The sequence below is a fragment of the Mus caroli genome, chromosome 11 (genome assembly GCF_900094665.2).
Source record: "Mus caroli chromosome 11, CAROLI_EIJ_v1.1, whole genome shotgun sequence".
NCBI lineage: Eukaryota > Metazoa > Chordata > Mammalia > Rodentia > Muridae > Mus > Mus caroli.
In genome coordinates this window covers 101,778,997-101,795,825 of record NC_034580.1, presented here as the reverse complement: position 1 = coordinate 101,795,825, position 16,829 = coordinate 101,778,997, and the positions used below count along the sequence as shown (strand labels likewise).

Sequence of the window (16,829 nt, the reverse complement as noted above, 5' to 3'; positions counted from 1 at the left end):
CTGATGATGGTGAGTGGTCTTGGTTTCTGTTAGTAAGATTCTTACGTTTGCCTTTTGCCATCTGGTAATCTCTGGAGTTAGTTGTTATAGTTGTCTCTGGTTAGAGCTTGTTCCTCAGGTGATTATGTTAGCCTCTATCAGCAGACCTGGGAGACTAGCTCTCTTCTGAGTTTCAGTGGTCAGAGTACTCTGCAGGCAAGCTTTCCTCTTGCAGGGAAGGTGGCCAGATATCTGGTGTTCGAACCTGCCTCCTGGCAGAAGTTGTGATCCACTCACCAGAGGTCCTAAGGTCTCATGGAGAGTCCTGTGGGGACCTTGGGGGTGTTCGCAGACTCCACACCCAAGGTGCCCTGGCGCTGGCACTGACCAGAAGGGACTTGTGACCCTGGTCAGGCTGGGTTTTCTGCTTCCTTAATTAATGCAATCTCAGGTCCTGGGAGATTGAATTGGAGCAGAAGGTGTGTTCCACTCACCAGACGTCCTAAGATCCTGTGGAGGGTCCTGTGGGGACCTTGGGGGTGTCCGCAGACTCCGCCCCCAAGGTGCCCCGGTGTTGGCGCGGACTGGAAGGGCTCTATTTACATTATTGAAAGAAAAATCTAGATCATCTGTATTTTCCATAATGCCTAATGCATTCTATTTCTTGTAAAAATGTGCACAATATTTTTAGGACAAAAAGCTGGACATTAGGGTCTCAGCAGTACAGCTATCTGCCACCATGCCTGACAAGCTGAGTTTCATCCTAGAATCCACTTGGTAGAAGGAGAGAATCAATTTCTGCAAGTTGTTCTCCCATTCCCCACAAGTATTGTGATATACCTGTACACCCCTAAATAAATATAATGAAAACCAATCAACAAACAAAACAGCAACAAAAAACTTGGGACTTTTTTTTAAATTAAAAAATGAAGTCAGTATCTGGGCATAATGACATACAGCTGAATACTAGCCCCTCACTAGACAAAGATCACATGTTGGGGGCCTGTGATGTAGCCGCCTGGCCTGGGATATACAGCAAGATTGTCTCAAAAATAAACCAACAAACAACAAAACACATCAAGCAAACAAAAACAAACAAGGAGGGAGGGAGGACATTAAATTGTCTTCCTCCCTCTCTTTGAACCTGGAGACTATGAGGTGGGTCACCTTCCACTTTATAGATATAAACCATCTCAGAATCTTTATTTCAGGAAGATTTTGAAAGAAATCCCAAATTTGTCTTCATAAAATTTCCAAACTGCATGGATGCTATGTTACCTTGTTTAACCACACAAGGCTAATCACATGGGAAAGAAATGATTTAGCTGGAAGGATGCCCAGACAAGTTTAATCTGTGTGGAATCATTACTATCATCTTGAGGTTCGAGCACAGGGGTTTCATCCTTCCATTATCTGAAAATGCCCTGACCTCTCACAGAAAAGAAACTGGAAGCTCCACTTGGTTGTCAGTCTTGGGTAGCAGAGTTAGGAAGTGAGAGGTGACAGAGGCAGAGCCCTCAACGTTCCATCCAGCTGGTAACAGCTGAGTTACTGGAGCTTTCCTGGTGTAAGTATTATTTTTTTTAAGTGACTCATCCACGACTGTATAATTGTGACAACAACTCCTGGATGCAGACCTCTGATCTACTTCTTAGGCTTTAAGAGCCATGAATGAGAATCCATGTCTACTGGGATTATAGAGGTAACAAAAAAGCCTGTGTTGACAGAGAATGAGATTTTCAGTTAAGACACAGATTTGGCTTTGTCCTAGTGATTTCTTTTATTTATACTATGGTACTTGAATTCTTCCAGTGTTTTTCTGCACCTAGAGATAACAGTGTTTGTTACTGCTACCGTTGACTGGGCACTGAGTATATGAATAGCACATGATACAGATCAGGGTGACATTGTCGTTTGTTTCTTTTTGAATAGAAACTAGGTATATATATATATATATATATATATATATATATATATATATATATATATAAAATATAAAAAGACTTTGCTGGCTCTGTACCTGTAATTCTACCAACCATTCAAGAAGCTGAGTCAGGAGGATTACAAATTTAAGATGTTATTTTTCTTGGCTCCTAGTTCTTTAATATCATTGGTAGTTTTTTAGTTGTAAAGTAATGTGATTTTTCTCTTAACCTATATTTTTCTTTCTCTTATTTTTTCCTTCCAGCATGAGGCCTTATTTGTGTTCTTATTAAAGCTATCTCCTTGGAAGCTAGGCCTACACTGAACTTCCATAGTGAAATTAACAAAAACTTGAAAACTTACCTTTAAAGTAAAGGCTGGGTGGTGGCGGCTCATACTTTTAGTCCCAAAGCATGGGAGGCAGAGACAGGCAGACCTCTGAGTTTAAGACTAGCCTGGTTTACAGAGAGAGTTCTAGGGCTATACAGAGAAACTCCGTCTTAAAAGATCAAAACTAAACATCACAAACCTTAAAAACAAAACAAAAGCCGGGCGTTGGTGGTGCATGCCTTTAATCTCAGCACTTGGGAGGTAGAGGCAGGTGGATTTCTGAGTTCGAGGCCAGCCTGGTCTACAAAGTGAGTTCTAGGACAGCCAGGGCTACACAGAGAAACCCTGTCTGGAAAAAACCAAAACCAAAACCAAAACCAAAACCAAAACCAAAACCAAAACCAAAACCAAAACTAAACAAACAAAAAACCAAACCAAACCAAAAAAACCCAACAACAAACTCTACAACAACAACAAAACCCCATTTCTTGACAACTGTGACTATATGCAGGTACTTTCCCCATTTCTTCCAGTGATGTAATTCATGTCTTTGCCTTCTTTGCCTCCTAGGGAGCTCTTGTCTCCTGGTTTCAACTTTCACCTCAGTGTACATGACTCCCACAGAGACATCTCAATATGGAAGATTTATTTTTACTTCTCTAGCTGCCTGCTGGCTCTCTCTACCTCCATCACTGTCAAATGAAAGTCGTCTTTTGAAGTTGGAGCTTTTCCTTTAAAACAAAGACTTTAAGACTAATTATTTTAAACATGGCCAGATAGGCATAAAACCAAGTACAACTTTTCCTCCTTTAACTTCCTCACCTAGGTAAGTGTTAAGAGAGCCATGGCTCCCACTCTGTATTTCAGTGTTTACTCCTTGGCCCATTCTAACAATATACTGCAAAAGTTCATCAAAACCTTGCTAAAAATTCTTCATTCAATGACTTATACTTCCTTCAGTATTCCCTTTTAAAACTCTGCTCTTGATTATCTTCCATTGTCAACTAGACTTATCCTAGAGTCACTTGAGAGCAGGGCCTCAGTTTAGAAACTGGCTACATCATTCTAGCCTGTACATCTGTTGGGTAGTGGTGGTGTTTGTCTTGATACTGTTTTTCTAGCTGCCTGCTGGCTCTCTCTACCTTCATCACTGTCAAATGAAAAGTCATCTTTTGAAGTGTTGATGTGGGAAGGCATTAGGCAAGTGGCTTGAACTGTATAAGGAAAGCTTGCTGGGTATAAGTCAGCATTCAAGCCTACCAGCAAGGAGCACTCTTCCAAGGTTCCTGCTGTACATCCTTGGCTGTGTGTTCCTTGGTCAGACGTAATACTGTGTGGAATGGCAAGCAGGTCTGCTTTCAAGTTCCTTCCCAGACTTCCCTCGATGATGGACTAACCTGGAAGCTGAAATAAACCCTTTCTTCCCTCAAGTTGAGTTCTTCTCACAGAAGCAGAATGAAACTAAAATAAATCCTCAGCATGTTATTCAAAGAATATTCAAAGCCTGTTCTCAATTAGGCTTTCTACTAATCTCTATTGGAATAGAAACCATGTTTTTCATATAACTACTTCTAAGCAACTAAGCAGTAACACTTTAGACTTGTATATTATAGTTTTCAAAATAACAATTTCTAGAGTATCCTAAAAACACTATAAGCATAGGAGTAATGTTACTTCTCTCACTTAGTGTAACATGAAAAAGAACCCACCAGTATAAAAGACAACATATCTATTTGTATAGCATCTTTTGTGTGTGTGTGTGTGTGTGTGTGTGTGTGACAGGGGTTTTCTACATAGCCCTTGCTGTCTTGGAACTTGATCTGTAAAATAAGATAACTTTGAACTCATAGAGATCCACATTTCTGCCTTCCAAGAACACTGAATTATTAATATAATTAAAATCATTAATCGTTTATGTTGACAAATTTGGATGTATTTATCTTTATTTATGTGTGTGCATGTGTGCCTACATGAGTTTATGTGCACTGTGTGGCCCACAGAGGCCAGACGGTGTCAGAGTCTCTGGGGCTAGAGTTACAGCTCTTTATGAGCTACTTAATATGGATGCTGACAACCAAACCTGGGCCTTCTTTAAGAGTACTAAGCACTCTTAACTGGTAAGCCATCTCTCTAGCCTGATGTCAACAACTTTTAATTAGCATTTTGGGAAACAGTGAATTAAGAAATCAAGCAGAATGAGCTCTGTTAAGTGTGATTTTAGTTAGTTATATGTTCTCTCTAATTGAAAATTATGGCATCAAGCTTGACTTTGATATAGGTTCAAAAGTGGTTTGAAGACTATGGGTCAAGGAGGGGTGGTAATCTCCAACTTGTGATTTTTTCCAATCTCAGCCTCCTGAGTGCTAGGATTACAGCTATAATCCACCATGATGCCTGTTATATTTGATTTTAGATCATTTAGGAGAGAAGCAATCTCAGGTCAGAATTGAGGATTGTTCCTCCCACCCCATCCACACTCTCTTTTCTTCTTTTTCCTGGATACACATGGGATGGTGAGAGAGGTAGATCATTTTCTGTTTTCACTTGCAGGCATCAGGAGCCCCTTGATGGACATTACTGAAGACAAAACAAACTCACCCTTGTAACTGAGGTACAAGGAGTTACTGCCATTTGATGACTTGGTTTCCTATGCCTAAGAGTTCAGAGAAAAAACCCTTTCTCAAGCAAGGATCAGTCTGCCTCATCCCTATTAACTGTTTAATACATTATTACAATGGCACTGTGTTTTTGTAATAGATTTTCACTTTGTACTCCAGGGAGATACCTAGTCTTGACGTTTTTATTTGTAGAAATGAAATATGCTAACAAGTGAATCTAAATATTTCAGGCATGGGTGTTTGCTCATCATTGTAATACTGGTCAGTTGTGTGTAGGTGTATTAATTTTCTTAGCTTTTATGATGATAAACTCAAAGATAAAAGTTTAAATGTTTCAGAAAACAAGACTTGGATGCTTTGACATTCTGTGTGATGGTCAGATGTGACAAAATTCTATAGTTATAGCCAGCTGGTGACATACCTATCTTAATATGGGTTGAAATAGTATGAAGTACTGTGGAGTACTTTTATATTATAGAGGCAAATGTGGGGATTTACTTAGGGAGACCTACTGAGGTGAGACTGTGTAGAGCTGGCTATCACCTACAAGGTTATACTTTCTTCTCACAGCCAAGACTTGCTCTTGGGAAGTGGCTTTGCATTCAACAAAGAGTGAGGAGAGGGGGTCACATGATGGAGTTATGCTTAATGAAATGTGGAGAGAAATGATATTCATTACTTTAGATTTGGCCCAGAAAAATCTGCTCCTGTCCTTTATCAGTCTTCTCCACTCTGCTAGCAGACAACAAGAAGCAGATGCCCTCGAACAGTGTTAAAAGGTGGAGTTTCTATTAGACCAGGTCCCCCCAACAAAACAAAAAACAAAAAACAAAACCTGTAGAACAGATTTTTTCCAACCATATAGTAACTCTGAATTTTTGTGAATAGAAAATAAATTTCTACTGTGAAAACCGGAGTTTTTAGCATTTATTTTTAGCAGTTACCAGTGTCTTTAGTGTAAAATTGTTGAGAGACTGACTATAGAGAGATGGACAGACAGAGAAAGCAGGAGTAAGAATGGACTGGAGATTTCAATGTCAGTGAAATAAGCAGAAACTAAAACACTATCTTCATATGTTAGCTTTCTGGAAAGAAGCTGAAACCATATCTTACGGAAAGACTGTTCAGAGACTGTCATGGGATCAGAAGAGGAGCTCTTGTGTTTTATGACAGTGGCCATTTTCTACCACTATTAACCAATCAATACAAAAGGCTCCCTATGTCTAACAACTGCCACTTATTCCTGCAAACATAAAATCATTTTTCAAATTACAAGACAGCTGACACACAGGAATGACACTGTTGCAGCACCAACAGGTTCTCTTCCACAGCCCACCATGAATGAAAGGTAAAGGGGGAAGCTGCTTCAAATGACTGTTCCTCCTGTGTGTGGTCTCTGTGATCACAAGACAGTAATTTACAGGATGGCACAATAAAGCACTATTTTCAGTAAGAGACATTCATGTCACCAGGCAATCATTATTTTGGACATGAAGGAGCCAGTACTTTTGCTAAAGACCCACATGCCTTTACCTGGCTTACTTTCTATCAGTTGTAAGAAAACAAGGTGTCACCTTCCTCCGAGTATATTCTGTAGCTCCCAAGCCTTAGTAGAAATATAATGGGGGAATTTAAAAGAATTTCATGTAAGTTCAGAAACATATTTGTTCTGCTTAGCTAAGCTAACATTATATCCCTGGGCATGAAAGGACCTTAAGTTGGAAGTCAGATTCACTGTTTCTTTTCTCTTTTTCAGAACTTACTTTTCACTGGTATATAAACATTGACATTGAGCATATTCACTACTTTTTTCTCTAGCGGTTTCAGGGCAGCAGGTCTTACGTTGAGGTTCTTGATCCATTTAAAGCTAAGTTTTACAGGGAGAGATAAGGATGTAACTTCATTTTTCTGAATGCTGAAATCCATGCTTCCTAACATGTTGAAAATTCTGTCTCTTCTTTCTCCAATATGTATCTTTGCTACAAATCAGGTAGTTGTAGTTGTGTGGACTTGTACTTGGGTCCCCTGTTTGATTCCACTGACTTATCTATGTGCCGGTTTTTGTGTTGGTACCACAATAGGCTTTTATTCCTACAACCCTGTAGTATGATTAAAATTAGGTATTGTGATAACTCCTGTAGAAATCTTGTTCAACATTTCTTTGACGTCCTTGGTCTTTTGTATTTCCATATAAGTTCTGATTTTTTTGAATTTGTGAGGATTTGTTGGGATAGCATAAATCTGTCAGTTGCTTTTCCCACCAGATTAATTCTTCTGATCCATGAGCACAGAGATTTTTCTTTCCATCTCTTAGTGTCTTTCTCAATTTCTTTCTTTAGTGTCTTGAAGTTTTCATTGTAGAGGTAGGTCTTTTATTTCTTTGGTTAGATTTATTCAAAGGTAGTTTATTATTTCTTTTGTAGTTACTATGAATGGAATTGTCGCCTTGATTATTTTCAGTGTTTGTCACTGGTACACAAGACTACTGATTTTTTGAGTTAATTTTGAATGCTGCTACTTTTCTCAAAGTGTTTATAAACTCAAAGTTTTGTTTTTATGTGTGTGTGTTTAGTCCTTAGAGTCTCTCAATCCATTTTGTTCCCTTCTATTGTTCTATTGCTTCAAAATTACAAGCAACATATTGAGAAGTGGAAAGAGTGAACACTCTTTGTCTTGCTCCTGATCTTAGTGGAAATGCTTTGAGTTTTATTCCATTTAGCATGATGGTGACTATAGGCTTGTAGACAGCCTTTATTATGTTGAGGTATGCTCCCTCCATCCCTAGCCTCTACATGACTTATGAAGAGATGTCAAAGGCATTTGTCATTTGTCAAAGACATTTTCTGTATCTACTGAGATGATCATGAGATTTCTGCCATTGAGTCTATTTATGTGACACATTTCGTTTATTGATTTACACATGGCATAAAGTTAAGTTGGTTATGACATTTATGATGTGATCCAGAATTTGGTTTGTATTTGGGAATTTTTGCATGTATGTTCACCACTGCGATTGGTTTGTAATTTTTTGGTTATGTTTTTATTTTGTCTTTGTATAAGATTATACTGATTTCATAAAAAGTTTGGAAGCCTTTCTACCCTTTCTATTAAAAATATTTATTTTATGTGTATAGGTGTCATATTGGCATGAATATCTGTTCACTACATGCATACCTTGTCTCCAAGGAGGCTAGAAGAGGCCACAGAATCCTCTGGAACTGGAATAGACAGCTATGAGCTGTCATGTAGGTTCTGTGAATTAAACCCTGGTTCTCTTGCAAGAGGAACATATGCTTTTAACTGCTGAGCCATTTCTCCAATCCCCTCATTTTCTATTATATAGAATAATTTGAATAGTATTGCTGCTAACTACATAAGAGATGGGGAAGTTAAAACTACATAAAAGATGGGGAAGGAGCTTGTGAGTCCTCATTTCAAACTAAGGAGCTATTGATAGTTTATGGTTGCTGAGGAAGACTCACTTTTCTTTGGAGGAGTTGTTACTAGTAGGTTGCACATGGTTGTGGCTCCACACATGTATATAGGGACAGAACTAATGGATTTAGTGGGGTATTAAGAGGAGGTGGGAGGAAGTGAGAGAGATGAAGGGAGGGAGAATGACATGAAGTTAGGAGGAGAGTATGTTGGAGGGACCAAGAGGAGCTGAAAGGAGGAAATTGGGAATAGATAATTGAAAATAGATATATACAGTATATATGTGTAGAATTTTCAAAGGATAAATCGAATTATAAACAAACAAACAAAGTAAATAACAATAAAATACTAGTTTAAAAATACAAAAGCTTGGGGGTAAGTTGGTAGTCTGATACGTGTATATGTAATGTTTTAACTATGTCAGACATATATACTTCCTCAAACATATTTTCTTCATGGTAAAAACTTCTAAAAAAATCCTTTTAACATTTTTCCTTAAGAATCATATATATTTACATTGTGGACCTGGGATATACTTACACAGCAAGAGATAGTCAAATCTACCTGAATTCCAACTCCATTTAACAGTCAGGGTCAACATTCTAGACAGGGGGAAAGTTGTTTTTGGCAGTATAGGTTTGGAAAGTGCACTCTGAAATAAGGTTACCTATTGCTATCATCACTGTCTTCTTCTTCAGTCTTTTGTGGTTTGTCCATTTTAGTCATCCATGAGGCTCTCAGATTTGTGGGGAGGACTCCTCAACTTGGGAGTGCATAGGTGCTCCAGCTCATAGTGCCCATTCTCAGAAACACTGTATGTGAGTTCCCCTTCATGTCCTCCTGGCTCATCTTATGCTCAATAATCTGATGGAGTTGGTACCCAGCATAGTCTGGCTTGGTGGCCAGTGGACCAGCTGGCACAGCTACACCTAGGATATCTGGTCTCATGTAGAAGCATAGGCAGTCCACACAGGGAGGACTCCCAGGGCTATCATGGGTCTGCTTATGATAGAAGAGAAGACCATTTACCTCAAAGGAAAAATGCAGACATTACCTTACATAGGCTCTCAGGGGGTACACAGGAAATCCTTTAGTTTCATACACTTAAAAGGATTAATCTTGGTTTCCTCTCAGAGTTCTTCTTCTGTCAACTTTGAATGTACACAGTAGAGCTGGAAATCAGTTTGACAGTCATAGAAAAGGTGTCCCCACTAACACATTACATCCAAAACATAGTTGGTCTAGTTTACCTCACTTTAAGTGCTATGGTGTAGCCTTTGGCTGTTATTGTTTCTCCTGTTGCCTCCTGGCAGAAGGGAAAAAACCTATTGACACAGTAGCTATTCTTAGTGTAGGCACTGGTTGAATCCCTGGAGGCCATGATAAGGGATCTTTTCCCAACAGGACACACAACCACAATCCACTCTTGCCCCAAATCTGAAGGGACATCAAATACTCAGAAAGCTAATCAACTGATCAGCATAGTGTTTTGGTAACTTCTTGTCAGAGTCAATGTCTATTTCCTCTTTATCTTCCTTATCTTTTCCATCTCCATTCCTGTCCAATCATCTTCAACCAGTCTTCCGGAATGGTTCATATAATAACCCAAAATGCTTGGATTTCTATAGTGCTAGCAACTGGTGGAGCCACTCACTCTGCTCCCAGGAACTGTACTTGGACTTGTGTTTGGACAGGTGAAGATATGAGGCAGCTGTGCTGTTCAGTTCTTGAGACACAGAAAAGCTACTAAGCTAGGGCCTCACTCAGTTCTTCCATCTTCTCACACAAGGGTGCCACTCATGAACACTGCCTCCTTTAACCATTTTGAAATGTACAGTACAATATTTCTTCTGTCACTTTGCTGCATAACAGCACCCCAGAACTACATGCTCGTAAGTGAGGTTAGCACTCATTGACATTCTTTTCTGCCCATCACTTTGAGCTTGTTTTTTTTTTTCATTTACTCTCTGGTTTTATCCATGAGTTGCAAAGGATGGCATGTAATTTTTTCCTCTCTAGTTGAATAGCAAGTACCTCAGTGTACATGTATACCACAACTTCCTTATCCAGGTTCTTGTATTCCTTGGGTATGATGAATACTGTCGCAATGAACATAGGAGTGCAGGTATGTTTTCAACATGGCAATTTGTTTTCCTTTGGATACAGAACTGGTAGTGAGATGTGGGATCATACAGCAGTTCCATTTTTATGCTTCTGAGGATCTTCCATATGTTTTCTGTAGTGGCTGTTGAGTTATATTCCCATCATCCATGAATAAAGGCTCTCTTTTCTCCACGTCCTTACTAGCGTTTCTTACCTTCAGGCTTTTTTGGGCCACTCTTGTCAGGGTAAGGTGATGGTGCTGAGTCACTGTCATTTTGAGTGCATTTCCCTGATAGTTACTGATGAGCACTTTCTGATACACCTGCCAGTCATCTGTATGCCTATTTATTTATTTATTTATTTATATAGAACTACCTATTTCAGTCTATTGTCCATTTTGGAACCAGTTACTGTTATTATTTTGTTATTGAATTTTCTGTTGCATATGATTAGATGGAGATATGTGAAAGCCTAATAAAGTCTACAAAGATATATCCTTTTAGAAATGAGTAAAATCGCATTTTTTGGGAAACAGTCAATCTACATAAGGATTTGGTGCTTTCTCCTACATTCCTTCAACTTGTTCTAGGGCCTTTGTTTTACAAATGCATTACTGCTCGAGATTGGTCATCTCTGAGCCAACGATGAGGTCTTTAGGCAGTTGGCGGGGTTTCATGAGGCAGCAAAGCTATGACTTTACTGGACTGGCATAATCTGAAGTAACAGTAGATATAGAAAAGTGGTCAATTTCTCTCACACCCCTTTATGTCCCTTGCTCTTTGTTTATACATTTATCACTGTACTTTGCTTTGAACTATAGCTAGTTATGAATGAGTCCATTAAAATCACTAAACCATAATTCCTTATTCGTTTCTTACTTACACTTGTATGCCCTACAGCACCTAACTCTGCATCTCAAATACATTATTTAGTAAGTGGTTATTGATGCTTGCTGGAATGCATGCTTTCACCTACTTCTGGAGCATGGTGGAGAGTAACAGAGTGAGCAAAAGTACATTATCTATGGAGCTTTAAGAAGAGGGTCCTAAATATTTTATGTGATGGGTTGGAATTAGTAGTACTTATAAGTTTTTCAGTTATTAACTCATCATTAAAAATTTACAATGTGCCAGGCAGGCACTCCACCAGTCATTAGGAAGGCAAAGGTGAGATAGAAAGTTGTTGACCTTACTGAAGCTACTCAAATTCTAGGGGAAAAGTAGACAATAAATAATTGCCAATAAGTTAATAAACTGTAACACATATGAGAAAGGAAATAAAAAGGTTACTAAGGACTCAGATAGAATCCAGGAGGGACTTACTTAGTAACGTGAGGGAAGTCTCTTTCAGGAGGTGGAGTATAAGCTAAAGTCTGAAGGGACAATGAGAGGTGTCAGTATGAAATGAAATGGAGATACTGTTCAATGTAAAGGGTTAGAGGAGAGAAAGAAACTTCTAAAAAGTAGAAGAAAATTGTACAAAGGAGAATGAATGAGTTTAACTTAGAGGCAAGCAGAAGCTATAGGGCTTTGGTTTTGTTCTGAGCTTAAGAAAAGGCACTGAAGAGTTCTAGAAACAGCCATATTCTACGAACTGTGTTTGAAAACAACTGCTCTGGCTGCTGGTGCATGGACTGGAGGGGGGCAAGTGGGAGACCAGGGCGTGGCCAGTGGGGATAAAAATAAATGGGTACTTACAAATCAATTTCAGGACTAAGAGCCAATTAGATATGCTGATGGTTTCAGTAAATGAAAATCTCACAGCTGTGGGTTCTTATAGTTAAGAGGGTAGAAAGCGATTGTGTTGACTTTGGCTATACAAGGAGTTTTATCTGTTTCTGAAAGTCTCTGGAGATGGTAGAGTGAATTGCTTTACACACACACACACACACACACACACACACACACACACACACACACACACACACAGTGTTGTCAAGTCTCACTAAGCTGGCAATAACTCCTACTTGTGTCATTAATCCTGACTTGACAGCCTCTGTGATTCTTTTGATTCAGTTAGTGTTATTTTAGAGGCTTATTAGTAGGATAAATTTAGACTTTATTTCTTATGCTTTTTTAGTGTGTAGATATGTATGTATGCATGTGCATGTGTGTTTGTGTAGGTGCATAAGTGTTCATGGGGGTGCACATGTGTGTGTGCATGTCTCTCAGTGGGAGGGACCTGAGTGGGCTGGCTGGATAGTGTGCTCCTGGAATCCATCTCTCTGTACTTTTTTCTTTTATGTGGGTTCTGGGGTGCAAGCTCAGGTCATCAGGCTTGTACCGCAAGCACTTTACCAACTGAGTTCTGTCTATAACCCTTTATGCTATTTTTAGTACTAAAAATGTCTTTGTTGGGCAAGAGGGTACATGCCTATAATTTCAGGGAAATTGAGGCAGGAGAATTATGAGCTCAAGGGAAACCCAGGCTACAATAACAAGATTGAGTTAAAAAAAAGGTCTCTAATCACCTCTCCACATCTTTTAATTTTAAGCCAGTATTTTTTTATGGACTATAACCACCTTTAAAATAAGCTATACATGCATATTTAAGAATATGAAGCAGTGTTACTTTCTAGAAGTATACAAGTCCCTTTTGGAGTTTCTGATTGCTGCTCTTCTATAAAAGGTTCATGAGTAGCAACGGTTGAGCATTTATGCCAAGTCATAAAACAATGCTCTGTGCATCTTATCATAAACAACTCCCCTCTCTCTCTCTATATATATATATATTGACTTAGCACATTTCTCATGAGTTTTTAAGACAGTATTACAGTGCATGTAGTTTCTGTCTTAACTGGGCTTGAGGGAAAAGTCTTATTATTATTAACCTTTAAAAACCTTTCTTTTGGACTTGGAAAAGGAAAACTAAATGTTATGCCTATCTTCTGATGGTTAGACAGTTTTTCTACTTTTATAGTCTTGCTGTATAAATAGCCTCTAACTTGGACCCTTCTGCTTCACCTCCCTGGAGCTAGGATTACAGGTAAGAATCAACACATCTAGATGGCTGACCTTCCTTCCTTCCTTCCTTCTCTTGTGATGGTGGGGATCAAGTCAGGGCCTTATGCATGCTAGGCAAGCATGCTACAATTCAGTTACCTCCCCAAACCCCTGTTAGTTTAAATAAAGAAATGGTTTGCTTATTTGACTAATGAAGAAAATACTAGATTTTCATATATGTTCTCATTTGTATCATATCACAAAACAGAACTTTGGCTTAGAAAAGTACTACTTCAGATTTTAGTTTCAAATTTATTTTTGTGGTAATTAGATAATAGGAAAAAATTCATTGACTCAGATAAATTCTAAGTAATATTAAGGTCAGAGAAATTTCTCCCTGGAAAACATGATATGCAAACCAGGACAGTAGAATACTGATTTCCTCCTTGGTGGTGGTGAAGCCTTAGAAGGGAAAAGACAGTAAGAAGCTAATTCTTCTAGGTGGTAAGGTCACCTAGGAACAGCCAAGTATAAGTGAAGGCTGTTTGGGATGTCAGAACACCTAAGGGCTGATTTAGGTCTAGGAGTCTCTGTCTTCCCTTGCTTTATCAGATTGCTAAGGACTCTATAAACACTTTTAGAAAACAGAACCCACTTTACACTTATGGATTATTGTGAGACATTGCAATATCTACCTGAAGCAGTAACCTTGACTTTGTGCAAGATTAAGTGTTATCCCACTTGAAGGTTTATATCTGGCATAGAAGTACATATCTCACTAAAATTCATCAATTTGTATACTGGCTATGCAGGACTCTGGCATGGATAATTGTCATATTAGGGTAGATATCCTGTTCTTTCAAAAAAAAAACATAAATTTTTATTAGAAGAACAGACCTCACTAACTAAAACTCATGTGCACTCATGCTTTGTCTACATGATTGTCTGTGTGAGGGTGTTGGATCCCCTGAAACTGGAGTTACAGACAGTTGTGAGCTGCCATGTACGTGGTGGGAATTAAACCCAAGTCCTCTGGAAGAGCAGCCAGGGCTCTTAACTGCTGAGCCATCCATCTCTCTAGCCCTCTTTTTAACCTCTTTCTTTTTCCAATCTTAGAAAAATTGCTTACCTGACAACATGCACCAAGAGCACTAATTCTCCAAAAGACAATTCACTAAGTGAATGTGTAATTCATCCATATGCATCCAAAAACCCCAAAAAACCCCCAGACAAACCCCCAACCCCCCCAAACCCCAACAAACCAAACCAAATAAACAAATCCCAGCAAAGCCCATTAATTATAAGCAATCAACTTTGGTCATGAGGAAGCAGGTTTGGTGTACACTTGTAGTAATGGATTTGTGTAGTCTTTCTCTGTTCACTCACCACAGTATTTGCTCTTCTTAGTTTGAGGAAATCAGGTCAAACTAATGTAAACTTCTACATCATGATGTCTATACTAATTACATGAACTTTATAAATTTACTGTCTTTAATTCAAATACATAAAAATAAAGAAGACAGGGCTTCTAATTTCTGTGTCAAAATAGTCCCATTCAGAGCAAAATGTTAATCTGAGAGCTGTTCTTAGGGGAGGCTAGTTATCATAAGAGAAAATGAGGAAAGGAAATAGAAAAAAAGTATGGAGATTTATTCAGGCTGAGCCTACTGTGATACAGAAATGCTAGGCTGCTATTAGACAGCACCACAAGGCTTATAGCTCCCTGTTCTCTCTCAGCTTCAAATTTCTACTCTCAAAGTCACTAATGGGTTGGACAGAAAAGGTTAGTGCCACTTTTCTTTCCACCTCACTTAAAATGCACAGGTTGCCACAGATGGCCTTTTTACCTTCTCACTATTAGCATAATAGCAGGGCTTAGTTTATTAGATTAGTGGGCCAATCTATGTCTCAGGGCGCAATAGAATAAAACAGGACAAATTAAATCCACGGTGACAGTGATGAACAGTAGGAAACAGATGCAGAATAAGCCAGAAGGTCCAGGCTTGTGAGTGCTCCCAGGACATGCTCTCACAAAGACAGAAGACACCAAAGCTTCTGATATCAGAAAGATGTTTTGAGCTGAGCAAGGTAGTGCATGCTTGTAATGCTAGCACCTGAGATGCTGAGGCTGGAGGACTATAGCCTGTTCTACATAGTGTGATCCTGCAACAAACAAAGTTTTGATGATAAAAATGATTTCCAGCAACATTTTGTTTAATCTGTCAACCCTCCCATTATACAATTACCAAGTCAGGCAAGGAGACTGCTTATAATCCATTTCTTTCTGTTACCATTATGTGCATGAAATGTTAAATAACTCTCTACATTATGTTTAATTCTTTGCTCAGATTCTGGGACAACAGGCAACCTGATTTTTAAAAGGGAGATAATTCACCATCAGTGTAGCACTCATCTCCTGATGTGCTCTTCCTTATACTACACTCTAGATCTTTTGTGTTTAGGCAGATACCACTTCCCTAAGTAGTTTATTTCTGATGAATATCAACTAACTTTTGATATTACTAGAATATTCTCTGTGTGTCTAATTCCCTAATAAGGTCAACAAGTTCAGAGTGAACAACTACCTAAAGTCTAGAAAATGGACGAGAATAAACAATGCTGTGTTGTCCCTGAGAGTTCTCTCTACACATGCATACTCTCAGCCAGGCTTAGCTGCTGTGATTAGAGGCACTGAGTTGATCTATTCTGGCCTACTGAGGACACTGGGTATTCTAGACAGAACTGGAGAGACTATGCCTGGTGATAGTCCTTAATGGAAAGTAGTTGCAGCCAGTCTCTCTGAAAGGCTAGACTAGATGGCCTCTGTCCTTTAGTTCTCACTCAAATCCCACTTTGTTGGCCCAGGAGTCTCACCTATGAGAAGAACACTTGAGTAACAAGGCTGCTGCTGTCCCAGACTGAGGAGGTGCCTGAGTTCTAACTGAAATGAAATATAAGGATGGTGTTTTTTGATAACTCCTGTTTCTGTTTACATATTTACTTGTTCTCTCTTAAATAAAATATGATGGCCATTCAGCAGCCATGTTATTAAATCATCAAAGAACAGACTGCTAAGCACCTGAAGAAAGAAGCAGCTGGACCAGTCTGCTGTTGCTCTGAGTTAATAAACATTACTGGGAAAGCAAGCCTATATAACTACAACACACTGCATAAAAGCTGTATTCTCTCTTTTGTGAGCCCGTGAGGACTGCATTATTTGTAAGAAAGGTAGTTAATTCAGTAGTAGTCTGTTTGTCTTGGACTTACCTGCTCTTTAATCCTGACATATTCCAGAATGGGAAAACAGATAGTTAGCAAGAGATTGTATGGGAACTGGCCTCAAAGTGTTTATTAAGTAACTCTGGATTAAATATTGTTTCTTAACTAGGCAGGTGGTTTTTTGTTTTTTGTTTTGTTTTTTGAGACAGGGTTTCTCTGTATAGTCCTAGCTGTCCTGGAACTCACTCTGTAGACCAGGCTGGCCTCGAACTCAGAAATC

At 38.9% G+C, this 16,829-nt stretch overlaps 1 protein-coding gene and 1 pseudogene across 7 annotated transcripts in view; both read right to left on the bottom strand.

Moving 5' to 3' along the window:
* The window catches only part of Tanc2 (tetratricopeptide repeat, ankyrin repeat and coiled-coil containing 2), a 316,075-nt gene that overhangs the window by 45,026 nt on the left and 254,220 nt on the right, over positions 1-16,829 (bottom strand). The gene's annotated exons all lie outside the window — the stretch shown is intronic.
* Positions 8,819-10,858, bottom strand: LOC110305017 (annotated as a pseudogene).